This window comes from Balaenoptera ricei, chromosome 15 (assembly GCF_028023285.1).
Source record: "Balaenoptera ricei isolate mBalRic1 chromosome 15, mBalRic1.hap2, whole genome shotgun sequence".
NCBI classification, from domain to species: Eukaryota; Metazoa; Chordata; class Mammalia; order Artiodactyla; family Balaenopteridae; genus Balaenoptera; species Balaenoptera ricei.
The window spans coordinates 795441-806014 of NC_082653.1; positions in this window are offsets into that span (position 1 = coordinate 795441).

Here is a 10574-nt window from a genome sequence, read left to right on the forward strand (position 1 = left end):
TAGTCCAGCGGGGACCGCGATAGCCTGGGGACCGACAGCCGTGCTCACCAGCGGTGCGCCGTCAGGATCAGACGGGAAACTGATGGCCTGCTCAAATTAGAACGATTCATGGGCGTTTACTCACAAGGGGGCTGGTTAGGAGGGGATGCGCGGGTTTAGGGCACCGCAGGAATTCTGCGGGAACCCAGGCCTGGAGCAGCAGAGCTGTGACGTCAGCAGACTCCAAGGAAAAGGAGGAAGGAGGGGTTCCCGGACTCGGGAAGGGCAGTGTCCTCAGGGCCGCTGCCCAAGAGGAGCTGTCATCTTTTGTTGAGGGCATGGCCAGCCCAAGGTGACCTAGTAGAAGAAGCCACAGGAATAAATACCGGCCTCTCTGGCCTCTCACCCTCTGGTCTCCCGATTTTGCCTCCCACTGGCCGGGCCCACCGGTGCAGTCTGAGGTGGAGAAGGGTAGGGAGTGGGCACGGAGGGCAGCTGGAGACGTTGCAAGCAGGCTGCAAAGCAGTGTGAATAGTAGAATCCCAAATATGGGAAATATGACTGTGGAAAGAAAACTGTCCAGAAGGATGATCTCTGGGGAGTGCAACTGCAAGTGATTTTTGGTTTTGTTTTTACTCTGTGCTCTTATGTGTATTCCACATATTCTTCACTGATCTATGTAACTTTTGGAGTGATCAAGTATGAACATTTGTACTGAGGTATAATTTACATTCAATAATTTACGTTCAATGAGTTTTGAGAAATGCATACTCCAATGTAACCTCCACCATGATCAATTATAGAACATTTCCATCACAGGCAACCACTGTTCTTACTTTTATCCCCATTTCTTAATTTGCCTGTTTTAGAACGTCATATAAATAGAATCATGCAATAAGTACTCTTTTGAATGGCTTCTTTCACTTAGCATAATGTTTTCAAGGTTCATCCGTGTCGTAGCATGTCAGCACTTCATTCCTTTTTATTGCTGAATACTATTCCGTTAAATGAATATAACTCTTTGTTTATCCATTCACATGTTGGACAGTGGAGTCATTTCTGAGTCTTGGGTATTGTGAATAAAGCTGCCCCGAAATTCACATGGGTATATTTTAACATTTTTTTTGCATAATTACCTAGAAGTTAAATTGCTGGGTGATCGGGGAGGTGTATGTTGAACTTCATAAGAAATTGTGAAGCAGTCTTCCAAAATGGCTGTACCATCTCACACCCCACCAGCAGTGTGAGAGCGCCAGTGTCTGGCGGGTACGCTGGGTTATCTCATTTGCATTTCCCTCCATTGCTGGTTGAAAGCTGCCCTGGAGGATTATCTTAGCTTCCTGGCCCTTCCAGCCCACCCTGCGCCCAGCTTAGCATGAGCACCTCGTGCAGCCAGGGGAAGCCCTCAGGAAGGAGCCAGCAGGGCTTGCAGTGAGAAGCCACTGGCGTCACAGAAACAAGAGGACTGAGGTGATGTGCACGGGGCACCCATAGGGTCTACCCAGGGACAATGTGAGACGGTGTAGATTTCGGCACGAGACCCTGGGGCTGGGACTGTGTGGGTTCCACAGGTTCAGAGAGCAAGGGCCACGTGCTGGATTTCTTACGTGGGCTCCCTGGAGGAAGCGGGCTATGAAGGATGTTGAAAGGGAGGAGAGGAAAAGGGAAGGCGGTCCCTGAGAGGGCACAGCGGAAGCCAACATTTGGCGCTGGCTAGTGCAAACAACGAGCAGAGGCTGAACTTTCAGTTTTCTGATCATAAAGCTGAAAGGTCAACCCCTACTCCACCCCTGGCTCTGGAGGCCTGGGGCTACGCTCGTCCCCAGAGCCAAGAGCAGGGAGGTGGCCGTTGCAAGGACAGGGCAAGCCTGCCTCCTCACAGCATCCGTGGTGCCCCTGCCTCTCTCTGCCATCTCAAGGCTGGCTCAGTGACCAAGTAACAGAGGGTCAATCTGGGCATTGAAGTGATGAACGGAGCAGAACATGCAGCTGCAAGCTGGAAATATTTTATTACCCCACCTGAAATATTTAGATAATTTGTTTTTCTTCTAGAACTGCTGGCAGTACATTAATTTCCAGTTAGAGTAACGTGATCATCTTTGTGGTTTCCTCCCCAGGGCTGCTGAAGCTCTCGATATGATATGAATATAACTGAAGGGAATACGAGGGCAGCAATATGAAAACCTCAGCATAAATGGCTACGCAAGGCTGGGGCTGGCCTGGGCCACACAAGTTCACCTGTGAAGTCACCGTGGGACCTGGGACACATCACTGCTGCCTCCTGGACTCAATTTCCCCGTCTGTGAAAGGAGGACCCCAATTCCCCTTCCAGGCCAGGGGCCCACACTTCCTGCCCGCTTGCCAGAAGTCAGGCCCTGGGCTTGATAAGGAAGATCTTGTGTAAACTGCACAGCAGTGCAGCTCTTTCCGATGTGAACCTGTTGTTCAGGTGAAGAAACAGAGGCGCAGAACAAGTAAGCAATTTGCCCCAGGTCGAAAAGGCAGTAAGTGGTGGAGCCGAGGTTGGTACCCAGCCTATGTAACATCTTCCTCAGAGTAGAAGGAGGGCATGTGGGGCGAGCGTCCACTGGGGGCGCAGTTGTGTCCTCTGATATGACCCAGCACCAGTCTCAAAGGTCAGTTTCACTCCAAACATGTGCAAGTGACGGAGAAATTGGGTTGGGCCGTGAGCACTGGTCAACCGTGACCCTGTCAGGGTCTCACAGCCAGGTCCCGGGGGTCCAGCCAGCTGCCATCAGGGGTGGCAGAGCCTAAAGAAACAGCTGCAGCTACGCAGGACTGGTGAGGGCCATGTGTGTACATGTATGTAAGTGTACACATCTGTGAGCATGTTTGGGTTTGCACATGTGTGCAGTGTGCATGTGAGTGGTGCGTGTGTGTATACATGTGCGCATGGTATTGCATGTGTGGTCTGTGCCTTAAGGCTCGTTAGGCTCAAGGTCATTGTACTGAGTCCCCCCCACACACAGAGACAACAGGTGTGGCTTTGGGGTGTGCCCCAGAAGAGGTGCCGCCCACAGGGCTTCCCAGAGAAGCAGGGTCTGCCATACCCACTTTGCACAGCGGCAGAGGCTGCAGCTTGGAGTCGGAGAGACCGCCCTGGCCCCGGCCAGTGGCAGTAGCACACAGACGCGGGCCCAGGCTACTCAGACCCCAGAGGCACCCCAGCAGCGCTCGTCCGGAGCTGCGCGCGGGTAGAAATGAAGCCAGGGCTGTGTCCGCCTCGCCCCCAGGAGCACTGCTCCACCCCGCACCCCGGGCATGGCCCACAGGTCTGTGTTCCTGAAACCAGTGTGGGCTGAGGAGGGGCCATGTGGGGCCCCGTGAGGACAAGGCTCCTTCCCTGCCTGGGAGGGTGGCTCTCAGGAAGTCTCACTGCCTATATTTAAAGATCAGCCATTCTGTGGGCCTCCAGGAGCCTGGGGCATGGCAGGACCTTGGGGGCATCTTGAAATGACTATCTAATCCCATTGACTGGCCAGCGCTCCAGGGCCGCCTGGAGAGGTGGACGCTGGCCATGGATGTCGCCAGAGCCGTCGGTCTCCCTCTGGACTCTTAACTCCTCTTGAAATCTCTCCCATATTGGACTCAGCTCGGGGGCAGTGGTGTTTCTCCCAGTGTTTAAGGGATATGCCTATGCCACCCAGCCCCCACGGGGCTCCAGGGAGCAGTTAGACCCACCTTGAGGCTGACAGGGTCTCAGGTACATGGAAACAGCCCCAGTTTCCCAGCAGGAGGGCTCGAGGTCAGGATCATTCGCTCTGTCCCAGCGATGCGGATGGAGCCGACTGTTTGCTGGGTGCTGGTGGGAAGAGGACCAGATGGACCCGGGTGGCACTGGAGCATCTGTGATGAAGGGAAGGGCTGACCTTCTGAGGGGAGCAGTGCTGCAGGGCCCGGTGTGGGCTCAGGTGCTGCTGAGGCAGACTTTTGAGCCAGATCCGAGGGAGGAATTGAGCCCCTCCTGGGTGCCAGCCCTCACGACGGGTCCTTGGAAGCCCACAGAAATAAAGGGACATGAAATCCTTAGTTCCTATCACTGACCTCCTGTTTTTCGTTCCCCAATAGCGTGTGCCTTTCCTGATGCAGGAAATCAAAGAGATGGAGGGGCCCCTGCCGGTCAGCGTTGGTCCCGATGCCGGGCTCTGGCGCACAGAGGGTGCCGCAATGCCCCCCGGGTCCCCTACCACAAGATGCACCCCCTCAGGTGTGGGCCTGTAGGGTGCACTCAGAAATGCTCACATGGTGTAGACTCTCAAAGTGGACGTGCTGGGTAAGCTCTGGTGGATTCGACCAGATCGTTCCCAGAGACTTTGTACCAAACGCCCTGATGCGAGTGTGCCCGTTTCTTACGACCCCTCGCGGCTGAGTGTTACTGGCAGCTTGTCTCTGCCACGCCATGAACACACGTGTTGTCACTGCTGCCATGGTTTTCATTGCCTTAACGGTGCTGGAGCTGAGCGCACGCACATTGGCCGGTGGACAGCCCCCCGTGTCTGCGCCCTGCCCGTTTCTGTCCTCCAGTGATCACCTTCCATGGCCAGGGCCTCCCTGAAGTGGCTCCGTCCTGCAGCTGATAGAAGGGCGTGGGGCTGGCTCAGGCTGAGGCTGTCACACTCCTGGCCTCTGGCTTGCCAGGTGAGGGGACTCGGCCCCACACGGAGAAAGGCCTGGTCAGCCTCAGCCCCATCTGACCCCCGTTGCTGCCTCTAAATGACGCACAGGAAGAACTGGGCCCCAGGATGAAGGAAATGGAAGGAATGTCAGAATGTGGTCCTGCTAATTCACGAGGCCGTGCATCACTACGGAGCACAACTGCTCCTGAACCAGAGCTGTCGTTCCTCCTAAAACACCCAGGAACTTGCAGCTGTGCCGAATGACACTCGGTCACACGGGCTAACGAGTCACGGCCAGGAATGTATTGAGACAGGGCCAGCTTCTCAGACTGCAGGCCTGAGGGCTCAGATCCCGGGGCTATGACAGAAAGACCCACACACCCCCTGCCTTAGCCCCTCCCATGCCTATCCAGATTCTAGTTGTTAGAGACAGAAAACCCAACCCCACATGGCTTAAACAACAAAGGGATGTTATTGGCTCATGTGGTGAAAATTCCAGTGGTAAGTTGGCTTTCAGGTGAGGCTTGATCCAGCAGCTCAACAATATCACTGAGAGCCAGGTTTCTCTCTGTATCTTTGCTCTGCTGTTCCATTTTCATCCGAAGGTCCCAAAATGCAGCTCCTAAGGCTGTAAGCTCCCTGTTCACATCCCAGCTAAAAGCCCAAGATTCACTAGCTTCGGTCATGTGTCCACTTCTAAACCAATAACAGGCCAAGGGGATGGAATGTGCTGATCTGTGGCATCTAAGCCCCGAGCTCCAGCCCTGGAGCCCCAGAGGGGAGGCAGGTTCCCAGGACTGCAAGGACCCCAAACAGAAGTCTGAGGGTCAGGTGAGCTCTCCTTGTGGCCGAGGTTGAGGTGGGCATTTTGTGGCTCCCCTCTGTGTCCCCGGGGCCCAGCATGAGCCCAGCCAGCATGGTACGAACACTGGGGATGCCTGGGTGGGGCTCTGCCTGTCTCCTCTTCTCTTCGGGGGAGCTGCTGCTAGAAGGAGGGAGGGAATGCATGTAGGTGGACAGGCGGATCGTCTCTCCGGAGAGGCAGGAACTCGGCCTGGAGGCAGGAGGGAAGAGGGGTTTCGGTGGACACAGGACCTGGCGCCACGGGGAGGCTGAGAAGGGCCGGCCAGGGGGTGGGAGGCAACTGGGAACAGCCACTGACACACTGACCCCAAGGCCAACACGACGGGGGGGTATGAGGGTGGGGCGGAGGGGGGAGGGGGGGCCGGGCGGTTGGAAATCAGGCCTTGAAGGACCACAAACGCAGCCAGTCACGTTTTGGGCTGAGCGCTCCTGGTCGGCCAGCCAGGAGACCTGAGAGCCTGTGGCCCCGGGGGGCCCACAGCATCCCTCATCCCGCGCTCTTACCTCCCAGGCACCTGCCAGCTGTGAAATCACAGGGCAAGGGGAGCCACTGTGCTGCGATCCTGCCCCCGACTCCCTCTGCTGCTCCTCCCAAAGCCCCTGCCCCCGCGCCCCGGCTCTGGACTTACCCAGACCTGGACCCAGTCTCGCCTTGAGCTGCGGGCGACCGGGTCTCTGGACCTGGCGGAGCCTCAGCCTCTGTGAAGCTGTGAAGCGGGATCATCATCTCTCCTCCCCCACGGTCCCCGTGACGTCGAGGGAGGTGAAAAGAGGTGTGGCTTCTGGGCCCCAGGAGGGGCCCTGGGCTCCTGGTCACTTCACACCCCACCCCCACCTGCGCGAAGACAGAAGCACAGCCTTCGGGAGTGGCGGAGGGGGTGTCAGCAGGGCTGGAAGAGTCTGTCACCTGCCGTTCCCTTTGCTCCCAAAGCCCAGGAGTCCTTCCTGGGGACTCGGTAAACGTGGCTTGATGTGGGCGGTCCTTTGCCACTCGGGGATCGTACCCCATGCCAGCCCTCCATGGAGAGAGAGACAGAGACAGAGGGAGAGCGAGAACCCAGAGCCAGGCAGGGGGCAGCCGCTGACCTCAGCAGAGGACACACGCAGGCCTGCAGACCAGCTTCCCTTCTCCTTTGTTTCCAGTTTGCTTAATGAGCCAAATGTTTAAGCAACTCCGCCCGCTACCCCACTTTCCTCTTTAATCCCTGAACCACTGAGAGTGATGACGAGGTCCCAGTGAGAGCTGCGGATGAGCCCTCTGGGCTCTCCTGGACCGGGTCTCGGGAGGCCCGGGCCGACGCGCCGGTGGACGGGCCAGAGACAACACCTGGGCCGTGTCTGGGTCCCGGCAGCGAGCCGTCTCCTCCCGCCCAGCGCTTCCAGCTCTCAAAGGCCCGCAGAAGGGCTCCTGGATTTAATGCCTCGTCTGTACCCCAGCCTGACGACGGGCACCCTCACAGGGTCTGTGGCCCGTCTGGGAGACCCAGTGGGGTGTCTGCACGCGGGGCCTCCACCTGGGCCGCGGGAGTTTGCGCCTGTGTCAGGCACCCCGGGGAGCCTGAGGCCGCTCTCCGTCCTTTGCATCTGCAGGTTGCCCAGCTCTGTTGCTCTTTCAAAGGAAGGACAGGATCAACAGTGCCTCCCGTTGGGCTGCCTTTTATCTGGTCCGGATTAAGGGGTCAGGCCCCCCACCCCATGCAGTTCTGGGGCTCAGCCACTATCTTTCTGGGAGTGTTTGGTGATAGTTAGAAATTTCTCCCAGACTCATCTGAAAACATCTGTGCACATGGCAGTTTCTGTCGCTCTGGGTGAACAGAGACGGCGAGAGGTTTTGTTTTTTTTTTTTTTAATTTTTAAAATTTATTTATTTATTTATTTATGGCTGTATTGGGTCTTCGCTTCTGTGCGAGGGCCCTCTCTAGTTGTGGCAAGCGGGGGCCATTCTTCATTGCGGTGCGCGGGCCTCTCACTATCGCGGCCTCTCTTGTTGCGGAGCACAGGCTCCAGACGCGCAGGCTCAGCAATTGTGGCTCACGGGCTTAGTTGCTCCGCGGCATGTGGGATCCTCCCAGACCAGGACTCGAACCCGTGTCCCCTGCATTGGCAGGCAGACTCCCAACCACTGCACCACCAGGGAAGCCCCGGCGAGAGGTTTTGACAGAGCTGAAATTCCTCTAGCCCCGCTGTGAACTGACCCCTCACAGGCCCCGAGGCTGGCTGTTGTTTCTGCCACAGGGAGGGCTGAGCTCTGCAGGGTGGATGGGGGTGGCAGACGGGTGCAGGGGGCCCCCCAAAACCTCAATCTGGCCTCTCCAAGTGTAGTGCTGAATGGTGGCCTCCGGAGGATACGTCCCTACTGCCTGGAACCTGTGAACAGGACCTTATTTGGGAAAAGGGTCTTGGCAGGGATTGAGTTAAGGATCTCACATGAGATTCTCCTGGATTACCTGGGTGAGGCCGCAATGTGTCCTTACAAGAGACAGAAGAGGAGGGACAGACAGAGGAAAAGGCCGTGTGAAGATGGAGGCAGAGATGTGAGTGATGTGCCACAAGCCCAGGGACGCCTGGGCCATGAGAGCTGGGCTCAAGGATGGGTCCCGCCCTGGAGCCTCCAGAGGGAACGTCACCCTGCCGACACCTTGAGTTTGGACTTCTGGCCTCCAGAACTGGGAGAGAATAAATTTCTGCTGTTTTAAGCTCCCCCCCCCCCCCCCCCCAGTTTGTAGTAAACTTACAGCTGCCACAGCAAATTGCCTGGAGGCCTTCTCTGGGCGAGACTGCTCTTCCCCCAGGAAGACTCAGTCCCATACTCAGAGCGTCCAGCTTTCACCCTGTGGAAACCAGGGGTACCTCCCCCGACCGTGCCACCTCGGCCCGCAGACCCCAGGGGCAGGCTTTCCTCCAGATTCGCTGTCTGTGCTCAGCTGTGGGCAGTGTGGACGTTCCCGGCCTCACCTTGGTGACCCGGCAGCATTGCCCAGGTGTCAGGCTGCCGTCTGTCCCCCAGCTCCTGGGACGGCCTGCTGGGGGCCTGGAGATAGCCCACCTCTCTTCTCTGCTCATGACTCACATGGCACTGCAGTCTCCTGCTGCCCCGATCTGGCTCAGGCAAGGGGGCCTCTGATCACTGAGTTCCATCTGGGGGTCTATGTAAAATGCAGAATTGGCAACATTCAGCTTCCAAGAACCGTAACCCTCAGCCAGAAGGAATATGAAGTACAGTGTTACGTAAAATCTCACAGTCCAGAGGGGACCTAGGGAGAGTCATAGCCTTGTCATCTGTAAAATGGGTGGCTCTGCACCCGGGGGTCCCTCCTGGCCACACAGCGTGCATGCCCCAGGTGTACAGACGCCATTGACCCTGTGCAGAGCCCCACACGTCAGGTCAGTGTCCGATCGGCTCTGGTTGACCCCTGACCCCTCCGCCAGGACCCGTCCTTCTGGAACGGGTGATGCCCAGGAGGCCTCCAGGAGGTGCCAGCAGGGGAGGCTAGCCCCGTTCCACCCCCACCTGGCGTCAGCTTTGAAGAGGAGGAGAGGCTGGCCTGCAACGACTTATTTCACCCGGCATAATGTTTTCAATGTTTGTTCCTGGCACAGCAGGTATCAGTAACTAGATACCTTGTTATAGCTGGATACACTCCATTGTATGGCTGGACCACATGTTAAAATGTATCCATCCATTCAGGGATGCTTGGGTTGTTTCCACTCTGGGCCCTTATAAATAATGCCACTGAAACACTTGTGTGGACATTTTGGTTTCTTTTGGGTAAATATCTAGGAGTAGAACTGCTGGGTCCCATGGTAACTTCGTATTTAACCTCTGAGGACCTGCCGCACTGTTTTCCATGGCGGCTGCACCGTTTTAGCCCCCACCGGCAGGGTGTGCAGGCTCCGGTTTCTCTGAGTCCTGGCCAGCACCTGCTGTGTCTGTCTGTGGATTCCAGCCAACCTGGTGGGTGTCAAGTGGTCTCTCGTGGTTCTGAATGGCTTTTCTCTTTTCAGGTGCTTGTCTGGCTTCTGTCTGCAGACAGCGCGGTGACAGCCATTGCCCATGCATCCTGGCACAGGTGGGCAAATGCATGCGGGGGAACCAAAATCACGTAGGGGAAAACTCTGGGTAGTTTGTGAACTCACATGAGTGGAGTCAGGAATGGAGGTTGCCTTGGGAAATTGGTCTCAGGTCCCTCCTCTGGGAAGGGGGCTGGTGATGATGGGGCGGCCAGAGCTCCAAGGACCCAATGTCCAGCAACCTCTCTGCAAGTGCCCTTGCCTGGAGGTGCTGCTTAGTCACGAGGCGCTCTGTCACCACGGGGCTGGGACCCTCTGGTTCTGGACTGCTGGAGCCAAGACCCGCGGCCCAAGGCTGAAGTGCCACGTGCTGGGCTGCCCCTCACTGGCCACTCTGTTTGGGTCCTGCTCCCCCCGGGGTTTGACCAGGGCCACAGCCTGCATCCCAGCACGAGACTCACCTGACCATGGCTCACCCTGATATAGAACCCAGCGACTCCCTATGAGCAGTGGGGTAAAGCCCAACCCAGCCTGTGCCCACAGCTCTGGCCCCCACCTTACCTGCCTCGCTCCCACCATCTGCCCTACGTCTTGCTCAGTGCCACCTCCACACCTCTGCGCATGGAGGTCTTCATCTAGTCCTCCCTCCACCAAGCACAGGTCCGGTGCCCCAAGGCTGCCTATGACCCAGGGTCTCCCAGGGACCCTCCCCCTCAGGCCTGACCCTGGCCTGGCCTGCAGGACCCGCCCCCCGCCCCGCCCCTCCGCAGTGCCTGGGCAGGTGAGCTCCTGGTAGGCTCGTCCGCCCCTCCTCCTACTCCGGAGTCCTCACCCCCAGCAGGGGGAACTCTGCGCTCCTGACCTAGTCCAGGATGCCTCAGGGATGGAGTGCGCCTGGGGCCCCATTAGGAAGGAGGTTGGGTGGGTGGGTCACACGAGAGAGAGCCCGGGGCAAGCGCAGGAGGTGCGGGGTGCGGGGTCGGGGGTAGGATATCCTGGGGATTATCCTGGACTCTATGGGGCAGGTCTGCAGCAGCTCCGGGTCTGTCCTGGGGCCACCGCGCGGCCCCTCCAGCTCCATAC